The sequence below is a fragment of the Citrus clementina genome, unplaced genomic scaffold (genome assembly GCF_000493195.1).
Source record: "Citrus clementina cultivar Clemenules unplaced genomic scaffold, Citrus_clementina_v1.0 scaffold_7, whole genome shotgun sequence".
In the NCBI taxonomy this organism is placed as follows: Eukaryota; Viridiplantae; Streptophyta; class Magnoliopsida; order Sapindales; family Rutaceae; genus Citrus; species Citrus x clementina.
This window is the reverse complement of record NW_006262075.1, coordinates 19772591-19785228: the sequence shown is the minus strand read 5'-3', so window position 1 is coordinate 19785228 and position 12638 is coordinate 19772591. Positions and strand designations below refer to the sequence as shown.

The 12638-nt window shown below is 35.6% G+C and overlaps 1 non-coding gene across 1 annotated transcript; it reads right to left on the bottom strand.

Annotated features, from left to right (window-relative positions):
* Window positions 1-5402: 5402 nt before the first annotated feature.
* Window positions 5403-5509, bottom strand: LOC112097103. Its single transcript, XR_002904760.1, has one exon. It is a non-coding gene; the product is annotated as a small nucleolar RNA R71 (small nucleolar RNA).
* Between the last annotated feature and the right edge of the window lie 7129 nt (window positions 5510-12638).

Sequence of the window (12638 nt, the reverse complement as noted above, 5' to 3'; positions counted from 1 at the left end):
AGACAAAATCATAAGTAATAAACATGCAAGTAAATAAACCAATAAAGAGTAGGAAGCAAAGCATGCACTAGGGATGGCAAAACCCCGAGCCAGGTTCGGGTATTGCAATGACCGGACCCTACCCGGATGCAACCGGTCTGGGTCTGGGTCAGATTTTAATTCGGGTACCCGAATTTTATATTTTTAATATTCTATGTGTATATAGTTTTTATTTTTTGGTAATTTTATAAGTTTTAAATTTATTTCAATAAAATTTGACATGAAAATATAGACTTTAAGTGTTTAAAACTTTATATATGTATAATAAATGAGTCAAATAAATATAAATATTTAAAATAATATATATTTTATAATAATATTTTTTTAATAAAATCCGGGTTCCGGGTTTATCAAGTGATGCCCAAGACTGACCCGGCTTCATACCCGGCCCACAACACCCGGATACGGTCCGGGTCCGGACCGGGCGATTATTTTTGCCACCTCTAGCATGCACACAAGATAATTTATTTGTTCTTTTTAATTGTGGAGGCCAATAAAGATATGAACTTTACTAACCAAAAAACAGAAACACTTGGTCCTACAAGCTGATCACACAAACACCACCACTATCTCCAGTTTAAAGACTAAAGTAGTTGCAATAATTTTTCAACCATAAAAACTAGAAACTTTAAGCATCAACCAACAAAAATTAAGTAACATTGGTAATCTTGCTATAATGCACATTATATAACTTCAAAAATTAACAGTAAAGAACACCAAATCTCAATTGAGGCAAACCAAAAATAGAGCTATGGACAAAGTGATAAAATAAAATAAAACATCGATATCACATTATCACATTTAACGATTAAGAAAGATGTACTAGAATACAAAATCTCTGAAGTCAAAAACAAATATTACATCTACAATCCAGCAAATGTAATAACAAAACATAACAATTTTTTTTTAAGGAGTTTCCATGTGTTCTGTCTACTTGCTCTCCATTAATGATACATCTTTTGTGCTAAATTTGTCCTTCATGTATTCCACTCCTTTTGAGGTTTCTATATTAGTTATCATGCTACTTCAAGTGATTCCACCTCATTTACAGCATCAAATACTTCATCAAAAGGATCACATGGCATCTGCTTCGTAATGAAGAAAAATTCAATATGGGAGGCTCAGAGAGACAAGTTTATATAATTTGAGAAATGTAAATGCTTAAGTTACAGGCTAATAGTAATTGACAATGAAGGAGGTCCACACTCAACATTATAAATTTTAAAATCAAAAGTAAATATGATTAAGTTATAGAGATAATTTCCACATCAAGCATAATAATGATGCACTAGAAGAAAAATTGAAGATGAGAAGCTCAGAGAGATAAGTTTATATAATTTCATAAATGCAAAATGATAAAATTTGAAAGAATGCAGTGGAAGAAACTTAGAACTTGTTACCCGATAGCCATAGATTTGTTTATGATTGGCACAATGAAAATTGGAACCTTTTACACGGCAAGGCACATCAAATTCTTTAAAACGTTATCTAATTGAAATAATTATGCACTTAACAAACTCAACAAACTCAAAGATGAACATCAGCAGTACTAATTCCCATTATCATAAACTCAACAAACAAACAAATCAAGGATACTCCAATAAATTTAGCCATAATTAATTAATCAAAGCTAGTTCAATAAAAAAAAAAAAAAAATAACTTGGCCATAATTTTCTTAGCAACCAAACAGAATCATAAACTCAACAAACAAACAAATCAAGGCTAGTTCAATAAACTCAGCCATCATTAATTAATTAAGAAAACTAATCAAGTCTAGTTTCAACAAACAAACAGAACAAAAGTAACTCAGCCATAATTTTCTCAACAACCAAACAGAATCATAAACTTAACAAATGAAAAAAATCAACATATCAACAACTAAATAAATCTAAGAAATCACAACATTTACCTTTGTTTTCATCTTGTTCTTCTTATTTTCAGATGAATCAATAGCAACGGATATGAATCGATGGCATCGGTTGTGCAAATGGATGAAAATCAAAGAGGGGGCTGCTAGTTGGGGAGAAATCGTAAGATAGGAAATAATTTAGGGTTTCATCTTTTAAATTTTAAGTAAGGGTAAAAGTGAAAATTTCAAAATATAATAGAGTTACAAATGACAATTTAAATATTTTTAAGTTATGGAATTAGAATTCCTACCACCTCATAAAAGAAACTGAATTCCTTACTACAAAAAAATTAAATGTCTATGGAAAATAATTTCAGGTCAGTTTATTCCAACCAAACAAAAGAAATTATTAAGGATTTTAAATTCAACTCATCTCTTGTCAACCAAACATGGCCTTACATGGGAGAGCACGAGTGGTCTGCTCAGCTGACGAAATTGCTCAGGTTCATGAATTTACTTTATGAGTTTTAATTCGCTTACTTTAGTTTGTTGTCATATGAAATAATTTCATATGACAATAAGCCGGTACTTTTATTACATAAAGGTTGGAACAACAGCAACAAACGGTGACAGAAAGATTGGATAGGTTGTAGCTAAGGCTATAGGAAGATATAGAAATGAGTGTTTATTCATTGTCTTTGTAAGTTGATTGTTGAATTATTTGTTTGAAAGAATGGAAACCCATCTCAAGTTTTAAAACCCATTGAAACCGTTAAAATTTTAACGAAAAAATCAATTATTGTAACACTAGTGGAGTTTCAATTGATTTGAAAACTATAGTGGGGGCTCGCATTACTAAAACAATTGTCTTTATTGACATTAGAATAGTGTCAGTAATTATTTTTAGTGACACTTACTAATTGTGTCGGTAATCTAGCAGTCAGAAAAATAGTGACACTTATTTGTAGTGTCACGAGTATAGTGTTAGTGATTACTATTACTATAGTATCACCAAAATCATGACACCATAGTATCATAATATTACAATATTATATTAGTGTTTGTGATTACTGTTACTGGTATCAATATTTTATTTATTATTTAAAAATAATAATATAAAATGACATGTTGCCCATTGATTTGTTGATAAAATTAAAAGGCAGTGAGAAATAACAACAAAAATCAATTTATATTGCAAAACCTTTCATAACATTTAAATATTATCAATATATATTACACAATCCAAATACTTCAATACACAAGGCATCTTATTACAAGACAACTTATTCTTATAATTGAATAATCTCAAATACTTTAAAACTGCGATTATTTATAACTTTAGGAAATGAGAGTTATTACATCAATTCTAGACTTGAATCAAGATCACTTAGAGAACAAATAAGGTGTTTTTATTACATTTTGGTTACAGTTTGCATAAACATTCATTTTAGTTGAGTCTTAATAAGTTTTGCTTAAATCAAAGTAATTTGTGCTAAAAATAGGTGCATAACTGTAAGTTCCTAGAAACTCTTAATTCATGAGGGGATGCTGAGACATTAGATGAGCGAGAGGAGGAAATAAGATGGCCACAAAAGAAGAAAAGCACAATCGGGAATAACGCAGTGTTGTTGCAGAGGTTAGAGCAACTCGTGTTGTAGCAATCTGGGAGCAATGCAGGAGAAAACTTAAGCGCAGATCAGCGCATGTTTCCTAATTTAACGCATGCACACTCGTGGGCTTTTGTTTACCCTAATTTGCAATATAAAAGGGGGGCGTACAACATATGGAAAGGCGGCAAGGAATTATCATTAGAATAATTACAAAGGAAAGAAGAAGAAGATCAGAATTAAAGGGTGTTGTTTTGACAACATTGGAGAATCGTGCAGAATTATTTGGATTTGTCTTTCACCGTGCTCAACTTATATTTATCTTCTTCCTTTAATTATTTTGATGTATTCTGAGACCAATATATTTATGTTTATTTGTCTCATTCAGATTATGAACTAAATTTACTTGTAGTTGAGTGACAAATAATCCAATGGGTTCTTGACTGTTCTTATATGTTGTTATGGCACTGCTGTAGCATTTTACTCTAGTAGTTTTGTATAAATATAATTGTTATTTCGGTTGACCACCCATTTAATAGTTTCAGTTAAGATAGAGCAGCAAAAGGGCATGTCTTAGCGGATATTATTAGAGTACTACTTGATCTTACGTTGAGTTTCCTGGATTAGGTTATCTTGAATCCCATAAGGGCAATACTTGAAGTTAAGATTTGTGACACACTAGACATAGGTGATCACCTTGTAGGGTGGAGAGATTAAAAGTTATAATGTCGTACCATAAGTATATCAACAACTGGTCATTGTTAATAGATTTACGGGTATGAGACTTCCAATATGCGATAGCTGAGGATGCAGATTTATTCTGCCCAGTGCTGCAGCATCTACTATAACAACTGATTCTAATTTGATAAACAACAGTCACCCCATAAGGATAATTTGATCATTCAACTATTATAATCTCAATTGAATCTCAGATACATTTAACCTAGTTTATTTCGTTACGGTATTATTTTATTTAATTCTTTCACAATCCTCAATTACTTTAGAAATCACTTTACACTTGTTTGCTTTGGTTCTAAGTTGATTTGCACTATTGTGATTGCTTTAACACTTTGAGTAACATCAATTCCTATGGAGACGATCTTGAATACTTATCACTTTATTACTTGTTGTGTATACTTACGCATTGACATTGGTAGTAATTGCTTATAAAAAAATAACCAACAAGTTTTTGGCGCTGTTGCCGGGGATTGATTGTTTATATTTTGAAGTGTGTAGTAAATCTTGATAGCGCCAAATTTGATTTAATTTATTCTATTTATTGGTAGATCGGTACATGCATGCGCAAAGACAGATCTGAGGTATTCCAATTCGATCCTGAGATTGAAAGGACTGTCAGGAGATTGCGAAGAGAAGAAAGGAATTCAAAAATTACTTCAAGCATGAATAATTTGCAGGATACAGGAAATTTGAATCGTCACAGGACCTTACAACCAGTCAACATTCAAGAAGAGCAGAATGAACATGCTTATCGGAGACAACCAGGCAATAACAATATTATTTACATGGCTGGCGACAGAGACAATGCTATAAGAGATTATATTGTGTTAACTTCTCAAGTTGTTCACCCTGGTATCATCAGACCTGAAGTAGAAGCTGGAAATTTTGAGTTAAAGCCAGTGATGTTTCAAATGTTACAAACAGTTAGTCAATTCAATGGATTGCCAAATGAAGATCCTCATCACTATCTTAAATTATTCTTGGAAGTAAGTGATGCTTTCAAGATTGCTGGAGCAACACAAGATGCTTTAAGACTGAGGCTCTTTCCTTATTCCTTAAAAGATCGAGTAAGAACATGGTTAAATTCGTTACCATCTGATTCCATTACCACATGGAATGAATTAGCTGATAAATTTCTAATGAAATATTTTCCACCTACAAAAAATGTAAAGTTGCGGAATGAGATTACTTCCTTCCATCAAGTTGAAGATGAGAGTTTGTACGATGCTTGGGAAAGATTCAAAGAATTGCTCAGAAGGTGTCTTCATCATGGTATTCTTTGTTGCATTCAATTGGAAATTTTTTACAATGGGTTGAATCTGAGTACAAGGTTAATAGTGGATGCTTCAGCAAATGGAGCCATGTTATCCAAATCTTAAACTGAAGCTTATGAAATTCTGGAGAGAATTGCCAATAATAATTATCAGTGGCCCTCAGCCAGGCAACCAGCCACAAGAGGATCAGCAGGGGTACATAACATAGATGCAATTACAGCCTTATCAACACAAGTAACCTCATTGACTAACATGGTAAAAGCCATGACATATGTTCCAGCAACAGTAAAGCAAGTTGCTGAACTTTCTTGCGTATACTGTGGTGAAGAACATGACTTTGATAATTGTCCTGGAAATCCAGCTTTAGTAAACTATGTGGGTAATTTCAATCGACAACCTCAGAATAACCCATATTCTAATACTTACAACCCTGGCTGGAAACAACACCCAAATTTCTCATGGAGCAGTCAGAATCGAAATGCTCCAGCATTAAATGGACAAATTAGAAACACACAACCACCTGGTTTTCATCAGCAAAGTCAAGGGCAAAAGCACATCAGTCAAGACCCAATCAATTCACTGGAAACACTGATTAAGGAGTACATTGCAAAGAATGAAGCAATTGTGCAGAGTCAAGCTGTATCCTTGAGAAACATGGAAAACCAAATGGGACAACTAGCCACATCAATGAGCAGCAGAACTCAAGGAAGCTTACCTAGCAACACAGAAGACCCTAGAAGAGATAACAAAGAACACTGCAAGGTAATTAATTTGAGATCTGGAAAGAATGTTGATACCCCAGTTGATGTGACAAAAAATGAGATGAAATTCAACTCAGCACAAAAACCCCCTCAAAATGGAAGCATGTTACAACAAGTCATCCATTAAGACACTGGTTATATGAGCCAAGCTATAGCAACTGCAGAAGAAATTCAACCAGACTTACTGAAAAAAAAGTTGCAACACCAGTAGCCACAACATGCACTAAACCAAACAAACAAATTTTGAGACTCCTGAAGCTACTTAGCAGTTTAGACATCCACCACCTTTCCAACAAAGGTTCCAGAAGCAAAAATAAGACAAGCAGTTTAGTAAATTCCTGGAAGTGCTGAAGCAACTACACATAAATATACTTTTTGTGGAAGCTTTGGAACAAATGCCAAATTATGTGAAATTTCTAAAAGATATCTTGGCACGAAAAAGAAGGTTGGGAGAGTTTGAAATTGTTGCTTTAACACAGGAAAGTAGTCATATACTCCAAAGCAAGATTCCTACAAAAGTGAAAAATCCAGGAAGTTTTACAATACCCTACTCTATAGGAACTAGATATACTGGCAGAGCACTTTGTGACTTGGGAGCTAATATTAATTTGATGCCATTATCTGTATTTAAGCAGCTGGGAGTAGGGGAATACAGATCAACAACAGTCACTCTGTAATTAGCTGACAGATCTCATGTATACCCTGAAGGAAAAATAGAGGATGTACTGGTGAAGGTTGACAAATTTATCTTTCCTGTGGATTTCATTGTACTGGACTTTGAAGCTGATAAAGAGGTACCCATTATACTTGGAAGACCTTTTCTAGCAACTGGAAAGACTTTGATAGATGTGCAGAAAGGAGAGCTCACCATGAGAGTGAATGATCAGCAAGTTACATTTAATGTACTAGAGGCTATGAGGAACCCTGATGAAGTAGAAGATTGCAATTTCCTAAGTGTAGTGGATTTTGTTGTAGCAGACAGAATGGACAAATGCTGCAGTAATGCAATTGATAAAGTCACCACCTTTGAGGATGTCGAAGAGGAAGATATTGCAACAGTTCAAACAAATTGGATGGACAAACAACAATCTGATAGGCACAACAGGTCTATTAAACACCTGAATCTTTCAGACAGGGAAGTAAAAACAACTTTGCCATCTATTGAATCACCTCCTAGTCTTGAATTAAAACTGTTACCTTCACATTTGAAGTATCCTTATCTTGGTCAAAATAACACACTACATGTAATAATTTCGTCTACTTTGGATGCAGGTCAAGAACAGAACCTAGTAGATTTGCTTGGAAAATACAGAAGAGCAATTGGATGGACCATGGCACATATAAAGGGGATAAGCCCATCAATATACATGCATAAAATCCTGTTAGAAGATTGCTCCAGCAATTCGGTGGAGCACCAGAGAAGGTTGAACCCTATTATGAAAGAAGTGGTGAAGAAGAAAATCATCAAATGGTTGGATGCTGGAATCATATACCCAATATCAGACAGTTCATGGGTGAGCCCAGTTTAATGTGTTCCAAAGAAATGAGGGATAACAGTCATAGCTAATGAGAAGAATGAACTTATTCCTACAAGAACAGTGACTGGATGGAGAGTATATATGGATTATAGGAAGCTCAACAAAGCCACAAGGAAAGATTATTTTCCACTTCCATTCATAGATCAGATGTTGGACAGACTTGCTGGAAAACAATGCTATTATTTCTTAGATGGGTATTCAGGCTACAACCAGATTGTTATAGCTCCAGAAGATCAGGAGAAGAGTACATTTACTTGTCCTTATGGAACATTTGCCTTCAGAAGAATGCTTTTTGGGTTATGCAATGCTCTAGCAACCTTTCAGAGATGCATGATGTCTATATTTTCTGATATGGTAGAGTAGAAGTTAGAAGTTTTCATGGATGACTTCTCATTTTTTAGAGAAACATACAATGATTGTTTACACAACTTAGAAGAAGTTCTTAAAAGATGTGAGATGACCAACTTAGTACTCAATTCGAAAAAGTGTCATTTCATGGTGCAAGAAGGAATAATGTTGGGACATAAGGTATCCAAGAATGGCATTGAGGTGGACAAAGCCAAGATAGAGGTCATAGATGAACTGCCACCTCCAACTTTAGTAAATGGTATTAGAAGTTTTTTGGGTCATGCTGGATTCTATAGGAGATTCATTAAGGAGTTTTCCAAAGTAGCTAAACCATTATGCTCATTGCTGGAGCATGACAACCCTTTTCGCTTTGGCAAAGATTGCCTTTAAGCATTTGGAGAATTAAAGAAAGCTCCGATCACTACTCCAATAGTTATATCTCTAGATTGGACTTTACCATTCGAACTGATGTGTGATGCTAGTGATCATTATGTGCGAGCAGTATTAGGGCAAAGAAATGATAAGGTTTTTCATTCCATATACTACGCAAGCAAAACTTTCACTCAAACTCAGATCAATTACACCACTACAGAGAAAGAGTTGCTAGCAGTAGTATTTGCTTTTGACAAATTCAGAGCTTACTGGTGGGTACTAAGGTAATTGTTTACATAGACTATGCAGCCATCAAATATTTAATTTCAAAGAAGGATGCCAAACCAAGATTAATCAGATGGATCTTATTACTTCAAGAATTTAGTCTGGAAATTAAAGATAGAAATGGGACTGAGAATCAAGTGGCAGACCACTTGTCACAGTTGGAAGCAGACACAAGTACATTGACAAAGAAGGGCATCACTTAAACATTTCCTGATGAACAGCTATTGGCAATACAGCAAGTACATATGCTGCAGCAGTCAGGACCCCCATGGTATGTAGATTTTGCTAACTACTTAGTAAGTGGAATGCTATTACATGAGCTGAAATTTCAGGAGAAAAAGAAATTTCTTCACGATGTTAGAAGTTATCAGTGGGATGATCCACATTTATACAAGTTATGCTCAGACTAAGTAATACGAAGATGTGCTTCCGAAGGAGAAATACACCACATATTAGAGTCATGCCATGCTGCAGCATATGAGGGACATTTTGGTGGTCATAGAACAACTGCTAAAGTTCTGCAATCAGGTTATTACTGGCCTACTATTTTTAAAGATGCTTATGAATTTGTTAAATGTTGTGATAAGTGCCAAAGGACAGGGAACATAACTAAAAGACATGAAATGCCATTGACCAACATTCTAGAAGTGGAGGTTTTTTATATATGGGGAATAGATTTTATGGGACCCTTCCCACAATCCTTTGGGAACTTATATATCTTTGTTGCTGTGGATTATGTCTTCAAGTGAGTAGAAGATACAACATTACCTACCAATGATGCTAAAACAGTAGTGGCTTTTCTTCAGAAAAATATTTTTTTCCAGATTTGGCACTCTTAGAGCAATTATTAATGACGATGGTACACATTTTTGCAACAAAATCTTTGCTGTAGCAATGATAAAATATGGAGTCAAACACAAAGTAGGCACATCATATCAACCATAATCCAATGGTCAGGCTGAAGTGTCTAACAGAGAAATTAAAAAGATTTTAGAAAAGATGGTGAACCCAACGAGGAAGGATTGGTCTTTACACTTACATGACTCTCTCTGGGCATATAGAACAGCATACAAAACTCTAGTTGACATGTCCCCTTACCGAATTGTTTATGAAAAAGCTTATCATTTGCCACTAGAGCTAGAGCATAAAGCACATTGGGCACTGAAGAAATTAAATTGGGATATGCATACTGCAACAAAACACAGGAAGCTCCAACTTTGTGAGCTTGATGAATTACGGCTATTTTCATATGAAAATACAAGAATCTATAATGAGAGGGCAAAACACTAGCACAACAAGCATATTCAGTACAGGCAATTCAACCTTGGACAATTGGTGTTGCTTCACAATACAAGACTAAGATTATTTCCGGGAAAGCTCAAGTCACGATGGTCTGGCCCGTTTAAACTGTTAAAATTTTATCCTCATGGAGCTATTGATCTTCTCGATGAACAAACAGGTCAAGAATTCAAAGTTAATGGACACAGGGTTAAACACTACATACATCCAGCAGCAAATTGTTCAAAGGCGGTGTTACTCCTTAAAGAACCCAACTATTGAACAATGAAAGAAGATCAGGCTGAAGGACCTTAAATCAAGCGCTCTATGGGAGGCAAGCCATTGTGGAGACAGCCACTTCAAAACCAATTTTGATCTCCTTTGGTTTTGTTGACAAACTCTCCCTCATTACCATTTCATTTAATTTTGTTCTTTCATTCTAGCTATTTACTTTTATCTTTTCAAATTATTTCATTCTTTACTTTTGCTACCATTTGATCTAATTAATTTTAATCTTAGAATTAATTTTAGTTTGTGGGAAGTATATGTGAAAAAAATTGAACTCCATATTGACAAGTGAGGTTGTATGGTGGCAAAGTGCAGAGGTAAGCTATGTGTCAGACACTTTTAGTGTGAAGTATTTACCGTTGCTAAAGTAAGCGAATGGGTGCTACAGCAGCAAATTTTACCATTACAGTAAATTACAAAGTGAAGCCTTTCACTTACCGTTGGAGATAAATCATGACAGATGAAGACATAGACGTGGATAGAAATTGTAAATAAATCTCCAAAATTAATGCCTAAATTTTACTAGCCGATATCTTTGGGATATGCACATTAATTTCAAAATATTTTATTCCTTCATTTATCTTTGGTTACCGTATTTATCTTCAATTAAAGTCCACTATAAAAAGGAGTCACTGTGCTTAGTGCTCTACGACACTATTCCCCATCTCTTTCGCAAGTACAACTCTCATAATTCTTAAACTCATTTTCTCTTTTTACTCTTAGGATCATTAGCCTAAATTCGTGACTGTTACAGCAATGCCGAGGTATAAGAAACCAGCCAGCTGGCTCAATGATCCGTCACGCTTCCAAAGTTACCACGCCGAAGAAAAATATGAAGAATTCATAGAGCCGTGTAAGATTCTAGAAGAAAAAGAGTTTCAATTTCCAGAACAACTCACTGGAATTGTGCAAACAATTCATAATGCTGCCGCAAAGGGAGGATGGTTAGAGTTTTGCAACCACCCTCGAGATCCTGTGCTACTAGTAGTCAAAGAATTTTACGCCAATTTAGTAAGCCCTGATAAGCACAACATCTGGGTAAGAAACACACTTGTTCCATTAGACTCCCTCGTTATAAATGCTTTTTATAATTTACCTGCTGAAATTAAATGTGAATATGCCAAGTTGCATGAGAAATTAACCCCGAAAAAATGAAATACCATTCTCAAAACTCTTACAATAGAAGGGGCATAATGGGCTAACGAAAAAGGGCGTGTAGTTAATAGGATATATTTGAAACCTATTGCTAAGGTGTGGGTTAAATTTCTGAAATCTAGGCTTATGCCCACCACTCACACTACTACGGTTTCACAAGAGAGGTTGGTCTTGTTATATGTCATTGTTTGAGGGCTTCCCATATATATGGGTAGCATCATCACCAAAGAAATTCGGGATTGTGCAGTCAAGACTCACCGGACTGCTACCTTGCTATTTATTTCACTCATCACCAGTATATGTGTAGTTTTCGGTGTTCGTTTTGATGCTAGAGATGACCATGTCAAGAATGATGGTGCCTTTACGGCACGTACCATTGAGAGAGTTGTTGGTGAGAGTGCTGGAACAACCACTGAACCAGCTGTTGTAACAGGAGCAAGACGAGCTATTGGCTGAGAATAGACCATCCAGGCACTCAGCGCAAGTATAACTCAATGTGTGAAAGCTCAGCAGAGAGAAAACGATCAGTTTTGGAGTTTTCTACAGCACCTGGACAACCAACTATGACAATTTGCTCTGTACGTGAAACGTACTCATCGGAACTTGCCTGATTCACTGTTTCAACAGTACAATTTTGACACCAACACCACAGGTGCTCTAGCAGAAGCCAGTGAAGAAGCCACTGCCACAGATGAACCAGCAGATAAAGCTGCAGTCGAACCACAAGCAGAGGTAGAATCAGAAGATGCTGAACCATCTGACCCACCTAAGGAAGACGGTGACAAGTCTGAAACTGACAACTCACCCACAGAGGCAGAGGATAATTCAGAGAAAGAACGTGAGGAACCAACTATCCCAACCCAGCCCAAAACCAGGAAAAAACACATTATTCAAGAAGATGAGGAGGAAGACCTTGAAGAGGAGCTGTCTATTCCAGTCATTGCGGGAAAGAGAAAGGACAATGGTAAAGCAAAAATGGCAACACCTCCAGCCTCTGATGATGAAATGGAGCAAGTCGATGCCGACCTGGCTGCTGCAGCAGCCAGAGCTATGCCTACACATGAGCAAACCAAGCAACTACTTGTGGTCATTGCTGCCATTACAGC